We start from the raw sequence: 14,994 nt of genomic DNA, 5'->3' as shown, positions 1-14,994 counted from the left end.
TTTTTGATTATGGTTTATTTCTTTGAAGTAAACCGGAGTGTTAACAGCGTCGATCGGTTTGTGTTTAAGGCTCCCCAATTTGATTGGTAATCCTAAAGCGCTGGAACTTGTAAGATTTATCCTTTAAAATCTTTTGACGAGTATGTGTTTCGGCCATTGACCGAGTGGGTAGAGCAACGTAGTGGTCTTAGTAGCTTTACTTTATATTGCGCAATCTCTGTTTTTCCGACAGTCAATTCCATCTTTCCCGATTATCACCGATTTAATGGTCAGCGTTTGTAGATCTTAACGTCGTGCGCGTCGGAGATCATGCTTCTTCTGGACTTTTTACATGTCTTAGACCTTTCCCCGTTACATGTCTGTTAGTCCACCTTCGGCCGTCAGCTTGAATCCATCTTCCATTTCTGGTCGCCCTTAACCAGCCCATTTTCCAAACTTGCCTGGTCAGACCGTCCAAACTTGTCAACACTTCATGGTGTTCACAGTGATGGGGCGAGTCCCACAACTTTAACTCTTTTAAATATCTTATCCCAGTCGATATATGTATGTGCCATCAACGTTTAAAGTGTGCATTGAAACCTAGCCAACAGCTACGGTACTGTGTACTCCTCTATTGTGATCCAATGGAACAATTGAACCGGCTAAAAGCGCTTCATAGAAAATTTTTCTTGCGAATCTTTCAAGCTGTTTAACTTGTCGTAAACAGTAATCATTTCGGGTCTGCAGGAATACTCCCTAAATTACTGGATCAACGTCTGTAGATTAACTGCGTCTAGTTCATCCTTCCGGGTTCCCTAGATTTCTCAGACGGTTTCCCCTCCTGCACGGTCATAAGTCACCTTCGGCAGTCCACCAATTTGAAATCCCTCGCCTTTCGGACACTTGTTTTATGAGGCCTTTGTACGCTTAAAGCGAACTCCTTCCAAACTTGTCGCTACTCATTTTTAGCAAGTGCTGAAGACTCCTCCCGTAACATTGCTCTTTATAAATATCTATTATCCCAGCTCAAATCTATGTTGATTTCCATTCAGCATCTAAGGCGTGTGGTGAAGCGAGCGTGGAGGTACCGCGGTAGTGTGTATCTTAGAGTTGATCCAGTGAGTGAGAAATAGTTGAACATGCTAGAGACGTGCTTATAGCTCTTTCATTTGTATTTTGTAAGCTGATAGTTATTTGATCCTGCTTAATTTTAAGCCCGCTTGATTCCTGAAGGATTGCAATTTTGAGAGTACAGTCTTCTTACATCTTGTCTTTAGCTTTTGTTTTTACAGTATTCATAACTCTCTGCATGTCCTATGCTCTTTCAGAGATTGTGGCCTCTGGACCAAACTTATTGAAGGTCAATCTCATCAAGTGTCCTGAAACTCGCGTTAATCCGATGTCACCGTGAGATAATAGTCCCTTGATTCTTTCAATTCTTCAATTGGAATTATTTTTTATAATCTCGTCTTTGTAGGTTCGTGTTTGTCCAGCTTCAGCGGATGCCACCACGAGCCCTAAGAACGGTCGCACAACGACTCATTTGGATCCGTTCCAGTAAACCGTATCGGGATCTGATAGTGATTTAGTCCACACATGAGCTTTCCGTGTCATGCTCCAAAAACCCTTAACTACTTTGGTAAGAAATAAGTCCTGCCAAATTACATACTTATACTTGAGCGACGTGTTGCGATTGGATAACTCCATTTGGGGTTAATAGTTTACCCCTTTATAGAGCCGCGTAGTTTTCCTTCATATATCGTTTGTAAGGCGATTTTGAGTCTTCGTCAATTTTGTAGATTTCATCAGCAGGTATTCCGCTTGAAAATCAACTCGTACAGACCCTCTTTGTGGCACTTTATATCGCCACATCCACTATTCGAATACTACCGTCCTCATCAAACTGCAATTCTTTTATTGCCCAACCATTAAAGTATTTTTTTTTTCGTAACGAGAGGACCGTAAAGATGGTCAAATTGAAAATTTTAGATGAAACGCCCCACCCAAATCCTTCATAAGCACTCATGCATGTACTTTCTGGTCAGATCGATGAGCAAAGCTGTCGGCGATATATTGGAACGCCGTCTTGTAGACCCGTAGGTGTTGAAAGCATTTTATGTTAAATTTCGCGTTTTTCCACCAACACCTTTATGGGGTCGTCGGTCTCAAACACTCTTTCCCTGCTCCAGAAATCAAGCGTCTATTGTAGACCGATGGTTTTATAAATGGGAAAGATTAGGCGAAGAAAATTACATTTTTGGTAGAAAACTCCTGATTATTCATCATCGTCATCAGCTGCACTCACTCTTCCTCTATTCCATGATTTTCCTTCCTTGACATATCGGTGTGTTAAAGTGGCTGCGTGTACTCCTGTGTGGTCAACGCTAAGTTCCTTGATCAAGCGGCTGGTATTGCTTTATCTCAAACATCTCCTCTCTGGTACTCCAATTCACCCCCGCTTAAACCGATTATACTTTTTGTTTTTTATAGCTTTCTTTAATTTTGAAATCTCCGCTCCGTCATAAAAGCTGCTTCCTTTTTTTCGCGTCCATGATTGGACACTGAACCCACAGCCTCTAATCTGTTTAAATTTATATAGGATTTCCCTCATCAGGTCGAAAAAATGATGAAGTAGCCGAATAATCTGCACTCGTTCATCACAAACGCGAAACTAGGCCCCCTTACCGTCCACTCTATCGTCAAACCTTACCCTCTGTCATTGCAGTTTCTACTTGTCTAAAAAACAATCTCCCGCTCCTTCTTGTGTTTTCCTAATGTAACGGAATCACTTTCTTTAAGTGCAAACACCAAGGCTCAATTTTAAGGGGCCTAGTAATATCTGTCTGTCTGCAGGATTGAATCTAGGTAATCGCGTTTTCTCGTAGCGTCCATATCTCTAAAAAATAACTATGTTCTTTTAAATACCGTGCCGCCCCACTGAGGGATCTCAGCGATACGCGTATACTGATCGTTGAACACTGTTCCTGTCCATATACTCTCCTTCAAACGTTGAATAGGTATCGATCAACGTTAGTGTTGTGTGCAACCCAGATATGAGGTTTAGAAGAAGAAACTCATCCGAGTTATGCGGCCGGAAAATTCATGCCAGGAGCTCTCTAAACAGGTTTGGTTATTCGTATTTTTATACTCCACCGGTTTTCGTTACCAAAGAGATGCCGATTTTTTCGCACTGCAAGTGGTACTGTTGTAAGGCAATTTTCAAGAAATTCTGCTGTGGTAAAGAAGTCCTTGTTGACATATGTTGTTCACTTGCAGCAAAGTTTAAATAATAATAAAAATAATACCTTAAATTAAAAAAAAAAAAAATAAAATAAAAAACTTAAATATCTGAAAAAAAATAAAAAAAAAACAATATAAAAATAAAAAAACATTTAAAAAATAAATAATAAATAAATAAAAAATAATATAGAAAACAAAAATATAAAAATAAATAAAATAAATAATAAAAAAACAAAAAAACTGTCAAAAATAAAAAAAAAAAAAACCAAAGTGTTAAAACCCCCGCCAAACTTCCCCATGTTACACACTACTAGGCAATTGGGCCGTAAACTTACATTGTAACTTATGTTTAAGTAACAAACCGCGGAAAACCGCACGTATGTGCAAACCGTCTATAGAGTGTAACGGGGGATCTAACTGCGGTAGACTGCGCTCCAGATCAACACTATACACTTAGTGGCTTAAGGTATATCACAAGCATACTTCAACATCCTTAAGTATATCCTGAGAGTAAAGTTCAAACTACCGTGGACTGTTACATGAGTTTTTTCAATATCGGCTTTGCCAAAAGAGTCGGGGGAACGGTCTAAAACCGAGACAGTAGGTTTTCCATGGGGTTCACGCACCGTTAACCGTATTAGCATGTCCCCTCAATGGTAAATTTACCAATTCCAATAGGTACATTCTTCTCCTGGACACTCGGCTATAAACGCCTATCCAACCTATCTCTGATTGTATATAGCTGCAGGCTAGATGAAATCAATCAACAGCACTATTGGCGGTAAGCTCCTTGCTGTAGCAAACCTGGTCTTACTATGACGCCAACAAAGTCTATTATAAAACGCATGACCGTGTGCTCACCACGTCCTACTGCCCAATAGTTACCAGAGTCAAAACCTTTTTCGTTATCTTGCTGTAATTACCACGTGCAACAGATTAGAGCTTACCTTTATCGTAAGTCCTCGTGAATACCACCGTAAACCGGCATCTTGCCTACCTTCATAACGTCACGTTGTAGTAATAAATCCGCGTACTCCTAGTGACTCAAGGAAAGTGTCAACCCCAACCGGAACAAACGGTATCTGCCCTTATAAAGGTCGCGATCCTTGTCTAGGACAAGGGAAATGCCATTGCTTGTCATTTCCACGCTAAGAGTGCATAGTTATTTTCAAAGAGTCAACGGCATGTACATGGATTAGTATGTGATCAGCGGACAACCGGCAGCTAGTTTTTTAAGATTCAGTGTCATCCTGTTTTAAAAGAGTATTAAAAAAAAATTTTTGCATTGTCTCGTATCAGTTGTTTGGGAGTCCTGCTGTACGTCTGGCCAAGATAGAAAACATCGATATTGTTGTGACGTGCCCATAGTTAAATAAAGCGCGGGGACAAAAAATGTTTGTCATGCACTTTTCACACGCGACTGGTCGTCGAAAACCATTAAAATGGAGATGCGGTTTGGCTTCGCTTAGGAGACCTTATAACGGGGTATGTTATTTGTCAGCTGAAAGGAAAGTAACCAATCTCTCTTAGGCAATACCTTTGCAAGAAATTTGGTATTTGGGAGTTGATAAAGTTGATTTAGAAAAAAACGTACACGTTCTCGTAAACAAGGCCTTTTTGGATCAAACGAAGAGGTTGAACAGCACGTTTGGGTTTTTACCGGCAATTAGAAGGAGCCCCTGCAATTTTAAACAGCTGTAGTAGAGTTTGGTAGAGGAAAGACCGTGCTTGCTTTTTCCCAAATCTGCCCCCTCCACTCCACATTTATACCCGGTTTTTTTTTTTCAAAATTAGTACACGGGTAGCATCCAAAGACTGCTTCCACGACAAATACGCATTCCAGCTTAGTTTACTGACTGCGCATCGTAAATATCTATGTTTAAATATACAGTCTTGCACCTATCAGACTCCGCTCTCTCTCACCCTCTATCTCTTGGACGGATACATTTAAAGTTCCCTTCAGATAATATGCTGATTCGTTGTCTAAACCACGTATCACTTGTTTTTATCGAAACCTGTCCCCTTCCCTAACACAGTACTTTATCTTTGTTGATCTTTATTTCAAGTACTTTTTTCAATTAGATAAACTCACCCAATTTTGTGCTTTTGGGGCTTATAGTTTCCCCTCTTTGTAAAAACCACCTTTTCCAGCAGTCCCGCCTAAGGACGATCCGAAAAGAATGTAATGTCTTTGGATTGCTCGTTTCCACACGGCGTAACAACCTGGTGAAAATTTCATTCGTCCCCCAGTTCGGCACTGTAACCTTTTTTAAAAACACGCTTGTTACTTGCATAATTTCTCACTTACTTTATCGTTCACTGTTGAACTTTGACTTCGAAATTCTGTTTTTTTCCCTTTAATTCTTTCTCCGAGTTTTCGATACCGCGTCAGAATCAGCTTTACGGGTTTTCCCCTCACATCCTTCGGGTGATTCATACCGATGCTCCCTGTGAACGTACCCGGGGGTTGTACTCCCTTAACGTATTCTCGGTAACAGGGAGAAAGCCACCTCGAGTAATTACCTCTAGCAGTAAACAGTTTTTCCACATTTTTTCTTTTTAGCTGTGTCCGATTGATCCTTCTACTATACTTGCTTTAAGAGCTCCTGAGTAAGTGTTATAGTGATTTAATTTCGTACGCCGTCATCAGTTTTTTAAACAGGAATGTTTGAAACCATTCTTTACCCTGATCCGTTCCCCTGAAAAAGTTCTTTCATCTTATGCCTTCTTCTAAATTGGTTCTACACGCTCTCGCTTACCTTCTAATCCGGTTTTACTCTTTAGGCGGTACCAGCAAAAGCAAACTTTGTTAAGAGCAAATTTATCATCGTAAGTATGTAATTTTCAGACCTTTGTTTCTTCACCAGCGTTCACGGTAGCATCTCTACAAGATCCGCTTGGTTACAAATAGTCTTTACCTTTCAAGGTGGACCCGTCCTCGGCCTCTTGAAAATTGTGCGTACGAGCCGTCCTGTGTAGCTCGTATAGCTATTGCTTGAACGCTTGTCCATTACGTACAAAAGATGAATATCTACAGTAATCTTTTATAATTTAAAAACCCCCTAAATTCTACAGCCCCCACCACCGCTGTAGACCCGTGGCATGCTCTCAAAAGAACGCTAGTTCAGTGCCTTCCGTTATCCGCCTCTGGCAATTAACCGAATGGTTGTTCAACACTCGTGATCGACTGTCAACACTGCCCGACCGGGGAATATACCCCATACAGCCCCAACCACCAACGCTGTATGCTGGGATTGGGGACAACGCGAGTTTCCCACCTCCCCCTTCCCTTGTCCCGTTGAACAAGAGGTATTCATCACGAGCAGCGATAAAAGACCGAGAGTATGATGGACTATATTCCCCCTTTTTTAAGTAGGGGGTGGTTTCAGGGATATGTGGAAAGAGTTTATATAAATTCCTAGAGTCTGCAGAGGCTATAACATCGGATTAGTGGCTTAAATTAGCCTTATTGCATACTTCCTATCATTATACACCTGCTGGACCGTAAACACGGGTTTCCGAGCGCTTTAACAGGGTGTGGACGCTAGAGGTGCCCGACCAGTGAAGGTTTCAAAACCCCATCTACATGTCGTGGAGTCCTCGCACCTTACATGGTCACACCACCGTAACGACCGAAGGAAAAAGTTTGGTTTTCTACGTGGGTTTTTAAACCAAAACCTCCTCGTCAACCCCCGGCTCTGGAAAACCGCGAATACAACAGCGCAGGAAGTGCGTCCCACCACATGTGTTTGATCCACATGTTGGCTTATTAGAGGCGCCGTTCGCCACGTAATCCCGCTCTCAGTACTGATTTCGGCTCCCGAGTTGCAGAGTGCTACCAAATATGCCTTTTTGGTGCGTATCACCTATACTCGTTTCTCGTTGATAACGTTTTTAAATTAAAATAAACCAACTATCACCGATCATCCTCTCGTGCTCATCCGTGGTCTCCAGTGCTATTGAATTTAGTAGTTTTTTGCGGAATTTCGCAATCAGATATTCGGGTGAGGAAGATGAAGAACCAGAATATTTTCCGGTGTCCCGTGGTGATGGTGGATGGAGGTACGACTAACTAAAGGGGAATTCAGAACAGAGGTAAATATATTCAATATTTTTCTCATTTTCGATCCAAACTCAATTCAGCGACTGTGACAATAGACTAAGGGGGGGGGGGGACATTACTTGTTAACATAATTCTGTATTGTCCAGCATAAAGGTACCATCTAACTGGTTTTTGACATTTTAACAATAACCATAAAGGCCGGGTTCCATAAACTCACCTTCGCGTCTGCGTTTTGGACCCTGTAATTTTGAAAACCTTTGTCTCTTTGACATAGTAACATTTGCCTGGAGACCTTTGAGTCTCGCTAATTCTGTTTTCGTCTTCATATATCGAGTGTTAAAACCCAGAGTTTTCCACTAAGAACCCATTCTTTTTAAGTTTTTTCCCCAAATATTTAGATTTCTTTGAAGTTTTTTTAGTTAAGAGTGAGACCCTTGATTTTGCAGACAGATACAAAATCGTTTTTGTTTTGTGGAAAAAACGCGATAAGCATCTACGGCTCTTTGGAACCAACCGGAAACAAATTCTACCCAAATGAGATCCGGGAACCGTAGTCCTTTAGGCCAGCCTCGTCTGTCCATCTGCCCTACGGTAGTCGCGCCGGTCTTTAACTCTGTACAAAGCATTTTTGTTGTATACGTACCTCAACACTGTCGGTAATCGTAGTAGCAATACGCTGTGTTTACCCCAGTTGGGCCCTCCAGAATGAGCATAAAGCTTTATAAAACGGCTGTGACTTTGTAGTGTAGGCAGCTAGGTACAAAAGTTACAGTGGCTAATGACTCGCCCACTTCTTCTAAATGTTGCCCAAGCTCTACCAGACAACGTCCATCGTTGAATTTTTCCCTAATTCTGTTTACGGCAACGCTAGAATCCAGACACAGCTTAAACAGTTTCCTCAGGGTCTCATGGTGATGAGCGTTATTTGTCTGGTTTTCTCTCTGCCCAAACCTTAACCCCAGAAACGAGTTAAGCATTAAACTTTGCTAGAGAGGCGGAGGCGCCTTCGTTTTTTCTCTATCCTTTTGTCATGGCGAGATCAAAGCTTTCCTCCCTCGTGGTCGTAATAATCCTTCACATATTTTTTCCTTTTCTTCGTCTGTCTGAACCACGCATCGATGGATAGTGACCCTGACGCCCTCGTTGTTTTATCTTTAGAAAATTTGTCGATAAAGTCTGTAACCCAATCCGCCCGTTTTTCGAAAGTGGCTACGTATGTACTCCCAACAGCACGTACATTTTCAACGAACTTCTACTAGCCCTTTTTCCAACTGCCTTATCCGTACTTCAATCCATCGTCCAGTCCGTGCCAATCAACGGCCCTTCTCCTCAGTCACTGTGTTGACAGTCATCGTTTGTTGAGCTCTTTCGCCACAGACATTGCACAGTTACAACAACATTAATTTGTCAATCATTCTAGCTGGAAGCACTGGATGATAAAGATCTTTTTGGAGAGTAGCAATTTGCACTTTAGCAAGGCCCGCAACCTGCAATTCCCCCTCTCCCTCGTGCACTCTTTGTCACCAATTATAGATGTGTAGGATGGGATATTCGGTTTTATTTTACCGTGTTTACAAACGTAGGATAATAGGGAGCCTATCGACCACATACCAAACTGTATTTGGTCTCATCTTCCTTACACATTGTAATACGTCATGGCATTTCCGGTTCTTCCTCCGAAAAATGCGGCTCGTGGATTGAGCGTAAGGTGTTTCAACGCACGGGATTTGAGTTTTTCCCCCAAATATGTTAGCTCCTTTTCTGATTTTAGTTTTATTAAAGTCACACTGCCCACAGCTCTACCACCTCATAAGGTGTACGTGACCAGCTTCTTCTTGATTTTTGGCGCTTGTCCTCCTCGTATCTGAGTTTCGAGGGTGTCAGAAGGATCTTCTTTCAACCCCGGGTTTTCAGCATCGTTTTGTACGGGAAACACTGTTGGACATCCGTGATTAGTAACTACAACCCGTGAAATTCATATATTTCTGTCTCCATCAAATCCATCCCCCTTCATTCCCTCAATGTTTGACCCTCTCGCTCATCTTCCTGCGCGGCCTGTATTTCTAACAGCCAGTCGCCGCACTTCATTCCCACGTCAACCATTGTAGGCAGAAATTGAGCCAGACAATGATTGTCCACTAATCCTTATTCCCTTTCTTTGGCAATATTCCCGATTGTTTCAGGCTTTAAGAAATTACGTCTAAACGCTAGGTTTACAATGCGCGATAGCTAAGGTGACAGCTTCCAAAACAGGTCGACATTTGCATCGGCTAAAACTAGGGATCTAAAATTTAATACTACGGCGCAGCCTTTGGCCAGTATGTCAACGTCAGAGATGCAAATTAATCTAATCAATTCCCTTCTGACAAGTCAAACACATAGTTATATGCATACCGTATTCAATTGTGCCATTTCTCGAAGTCTTTGTAGGTTATCCTTTTCAAACATTTGGACTCTGGGCAATAGAATACTTTTGCTGGGTTATCGGGTCCCACGTAGTTATTGGGTTTTGCGATCGTGTTTGAACAGATGAGGGAAGTAGCCTTTCTTCATTTCGGGACCAAGATCAAAGGCTTTAGGAAGAGCGGAACAGTGAACATGGGGAAAGTAGTTGAGAGAAGTCAATGGAAACGTAACGTTTTCAAACTCCCAGCAAAATTACTTTTGTCCCACGTAGTAAATGACTTTTTCCCGGTGTGAATTTGGTCACTTATCCAGAAAAGTATCACAAGATGAATTGGAAGTCGAATCCTTTTGTCCGTTATGAGCTAAAGACGCACACGTTCTTTGTATGGTTTGCGAATTGTCCATTACAAGTTTCATAAAACTGGATATTGGGTCGTCTTCTGAAAGATTTTTCTGCGTTGGAGGCGAGTTTTTCCACCAAAACTCGTTATTATTTTAATACATTGGGCTACAGGAACTGTTTCTGAGAACGCACAAGTTAGCTTGTGTGAATCCTTGATGTCAGGTCAATACTCGTTCCCTCTAAAACAATTCGCGTCCCGACGAGTCCCCAGGTCAATAGAATATGTACAGAAAAGTTGCTCATTCTTCAGTTGGGGTAACTATTGTTTTGGGGCGCATGTAACAATTGAATGAATTAGCGGGGTTTAAATTTCTGCGCAAGTTGCTACAATAATACTTTTTCCACGACGCATTCATGTTGTGTTGTCTCTAGGTGTTCTTGTATATGTTTTTCCTCACATTCGAGATCACTCTCTGTACGATTTTTTGCAGAGATCAACCTTGGGTGCGAGCAGCAAAGCAGCGCTGGTTATGGTGGGGGTAAAAGTGACGAACATTTACACTCAGGGCACGGAGTTATGCCTGAATGCTCGACTTGCAAGGGGAGGTGAGATTGTGCTACAAGCAGAGCAGCACATTAGAACATCGGTGATCACCCACTTCTGGGGTCATCACGGCGCACATTAACAAGCTTCACAATATAAATCAGGCAAAGCGAAAGCTGCTGGGTCAAATTAGTTTATCAATTTAAGTGACCTTTGAGAAACAACAAGTTATTATTTTGTATGAAGGCTTCCGTATTGTTACAACTGAAGTATACGTCCCGCCCTTCGTTGCATTATACGCTGAATAAACTGTTATGTTATATTTTCTTCAAAGAGGGTGGTTCTTGAAACATTTTCAAGTTACAGCTATACCAGCCCCCTACTTCTGAAATAATAACTTCTTAGCCTATGCCATTAAGTTTTCTGTGCTCTAAAGGTTTGTCTCGTCTTTGCCATGTCCTGCCTTATTGTTGCTTTAAAGTGAGGAGCTTTTTTTGGGCAAAGCCTATTTGCTACCACTATAGGCTCGGGCAGGACACAGATTATCAGCTATCTTTAATGACTACATACGATACCTTTTCGTCCTTTGCACTCCTTCGCTGAAGCGATGTGTATTTACCCGGGCCTATTCGACTACCTCTACCTACGGGAAGATTGACAACCGTACAAGACACTTGAAACGTAGATCACTAGAAGTGACAGATACAAGCGTTACTCTGTACAATACCCTCCAGAAGATTTGTCCATAACAACGTCCAAGGTTAACTTCATCACACTGGTATCTAACCAGGCAACGTAATCCCGGATCCCTTTATTCTTGAAATTTTTAAAACGTTCAGAATGAAAAACCGTAGGTAATTCTGTATCTGAAGCTTTAAGCTTTCATTTGCTCTACATCACTTCTCCGAACCCCAGCTTAATTCCAATCCAGTATCAGATATTCCTTCAGGAGGACTGGTTTAATCTTTAAAACGTTGTCCTCATACCGTAAAGTCTAAACTTTTTGACATACGTTTTCACTGGTTGGTTTTACTAAATTATACAGGCTCTAGCATTATTTTACCACCGACATGGGGGATATAGGGGCTATTGGAGAAAAATGTAGTTGAGGGGGTTTTTAATGTTAAACCAAATATTACAATGATATTTTGTTAAATTGTTTAAATTGAACGGCTATCCGTTGAGATGGAACAATGTTAGCCTATACAACAAGTGACAATGACAGAATGAGTGTGTTAAGTGAAAAAGTATAGAACAGGGCTTTACCACAGGAGATGAGCAGCACTGTTAATGACTGGCCCATCTGGTCGGCGCGCTCTATTTATATAACGCTCCGGTACATGTTCGGTAACCTGGAGCACCTATAAATAGCTGACTCACCGGTATGGACTGAAGACTAATGATCCGCACGTGTGCTCACGAAGCTCCCCATGCTCACGCCAATAGATTTAATGTTTCATGTTTGGTTTACATGTGGAATGCACCTCCTGTGTAAGTTTATATATTGTGAGTCGTTGGAATGGTGCACCTGCATCCGTCCACCGGTAGAGAGAGGAGAAGAGCGCGTTGGAAAATGCACATCTTGTAGTTATTAATTGGAGACTTCGTTGGTGACATCGCCGGCGGCTCCCCGCGCCGCCAACTGTACAGCAGCCATATCGTCCGCGCGCCACGCACACCACTCGTCTCCCGTGTCCGTGGTCCAGTGGTCGAGCGCGACAGTCCTCGCATGTCGGTAGGGGTCCGGGGTTCGGAATACCGCGTCCGCCGAGACACCAAAAATTTTTTTGTTCATCCCCATGGACAATGACACCGTCCCGCCATCGCGTCACGTCCGCCATCGCTCGCGTAAGTGGGGGGGGCTTGCTGCTCTCCCCATTGGCTTGGGGGGTCGTCGCAGGGGGGTCAAGGAGAGGGGGCGGGGGGTGGTGGGGAGAGGGGAGAGGGAGAGGGGGCAGGGGGCGTGGCCTACCGCCATTGCTGCTTTCCTCAATGGCCCAAGAATAACCTCCATAAGAGCCCAATGTTTGGTACGGCCAAAGTGGCGCTGGTCGGCCCGTTCTAACTGGGATTATTAGATGTGTTATATATTTGTTTATTCTTGAAATAGCGATACGGAAAAAGCTAACCTACAGAACAATGGCACGTGTTAATGGTGATGTCATGTAACTCACAAGTCATAAAATTGTAATTCAAAAAATGGGGTTTTTTAAAATTATAGCAATAAATACTAAAATATCTGCAACAGTTAACTTATGCAACATTAATAGTCCTCTATCGGGTAATAAAGACGAAGGTTTATTATAAGGCCCAACATCATCTGAGAACTCCGGTATACCAATGGACGTCCACGGAGAGCTCATTGTAAATTTTATGTAAATAAAAAAAAGGAAAAATATTAGATGAAAACATTTATTATATCTCAGAGGAGCCTAAAGAAATACTAATCATACAAAAAGTCAGGTATCCGTGGGAACAGGTGGTGTACTTAAGTATTTAAACATCGATTTAGTCCATAGTCCTTTAATATACCATTCTATAAAAACAGGTACAATAAAGAATACACCCTAACCAAATTATTCTATGAGGCGAGACACTTTCCAACTCGTAATTGTTTTTTATTTTGCGATTGATTTTGATTTCCGCGTAACATAGTGTTGAGCGTTTGCCTTTTGGTAAGAATGTTTTCGTTTGAAAATAGGAAACAAAATTCAATCTAATTGAAAGGGGACGAACGTAGTTACATAGTCAAAAGAAGGGAAAATTTTATTTTCAATATTTTTATACATTTAAGACAAATTTAAAGAACCAAAAGTATTTGTCCACGGTCCATTATAGCCAAGGAAAAACCCACTGAGGAATATCAATGCTGTGGTTTTCACAGAAACACTTCAATAACTTAATAACAACGCAAGAGTTTTGGGAAAATAAACAACAAAGGTAAAAGAAAGCGCCATTGTTTAAGCCTAAAAGGAATGTCCCAGGAAGGTCCGACATATCAGTGCGTTCAGACCTATTTTTGATGCAAATGTAGCCATCCTATGGAGAACCATTTATAATTTTTAGCTTATAAAAGAGAAATGTCCTTCCAACCATCAACCTCTTACTGTAACAGAACTTAAAAGGGGAGGAAAGGAGTATTACTTTCTTACTTATACAGTATTACTTTTAAGTAAGGGAAAACTAACTGTGCACGTTAATCTCTCTGCGGACTTAAAGGGAATAGTAGCTATAACAAAAATATTAATTAGAGCCTCTGAATATTCGTGAAAAATTATAAACCATAATTATTTTAATACTCTATTAGAAAAAATTATAAAAGAAACTCATGTCGAGTCACAATTATAATTTCTTGATGGCAAACAATGTTCTTTACTGCTCGTTGTTATAATCTTTTCAACATTGTTAGATGTTAGTCAAAGAAGGTGGTTCCAATTAAATTTGTCTATCATTAAATGTATACCTATATCAATGGTCTGATTTTCAAAACAGTACAGAAAGCAAAACAAAATCATTTCCACACAACTTGGTAAGCGTTGCCAAAGAATATAGAAGAATATATACTTGATATAACAACACTTTTTTTAATAGTGCATTGAAGGAAACATGACTTATTTTTAACCCGAGCAGTTTAGTGGATAATAGATAATGAGTTATATCGTAAGTTATCCGATAGATAAGGCGCACAAAGAATAAAGGAAACAAGAAAATAATGATTGGATTTTCTAAGCACCAATATTTTTTAATCAAAAATCTGGTATAAACCGATAACATTGCACAAAGCAAATATTTGATGCAATCTGGCAAAATAAAACTTATTTAGACACAGGGTCTCACGACATCCTTGTATTGCACCTTATCAAATCCGTACTGCTCCCAGAACTGTAGGTGTCCTGGTGCCCGGGTTAAGGTAATTCGAGTACAACTTCTCCGTACATGTGTTAAATGAGCTGAAATTAATGAGCGACAAGGTCTGGAAGTAATATTCTCACTTTTTCTTTCCTAATTTTACAAGGTAAAAAACGCCACACCACTGTTGTGGGTAACCAGGCCTTAGATAACTTTTAATGCAAAAATCTATATAGCCTCATTTAATCCGCAGAGTTGACATGTGGATAGATTTATACAGTCAGACAGTCAAAAAATAAAAGGTTTTTTTCAAGACCTTATACTGATCAGGCTTTCGCTAACGCTCAGCCCAACAAAAGAAGCCCAGCGGTGCCTTTTAAAAATACAATACTGTTTGCGTTTGTTTGTCAGTCTAGTCCGTGTTTCGTTATGTTCTGTCGGGTTCCACCGATACTCCATTTATGTAACTCGGAAAGGGAAAATTATGCTTTTCACTCAACAAACACACTGCTTTATGACCTTTTGATACAAAAATTATTTAATCCACCAGAAAAACTATAATTTAAACAA

The sequence above is a fragment of the Homalodisca vitripennis genome, chromosome 4, assembly GCF_021130785.1.
Source record: "Homalodisca vitripennis isolate AUS2020 chromosome 4, UT_GWSS_2.1, whole genome shotgun sequence".
Taxonomy (NCBI): Eukaryota; Metazoa; Arthropoda; class Insecta; order Hemiptera; family Cicadellidae; genus Homalodisca; species Homalodisca vitripennis.
Note: the sequence above shows the minus strand (reverse complement) of the source record.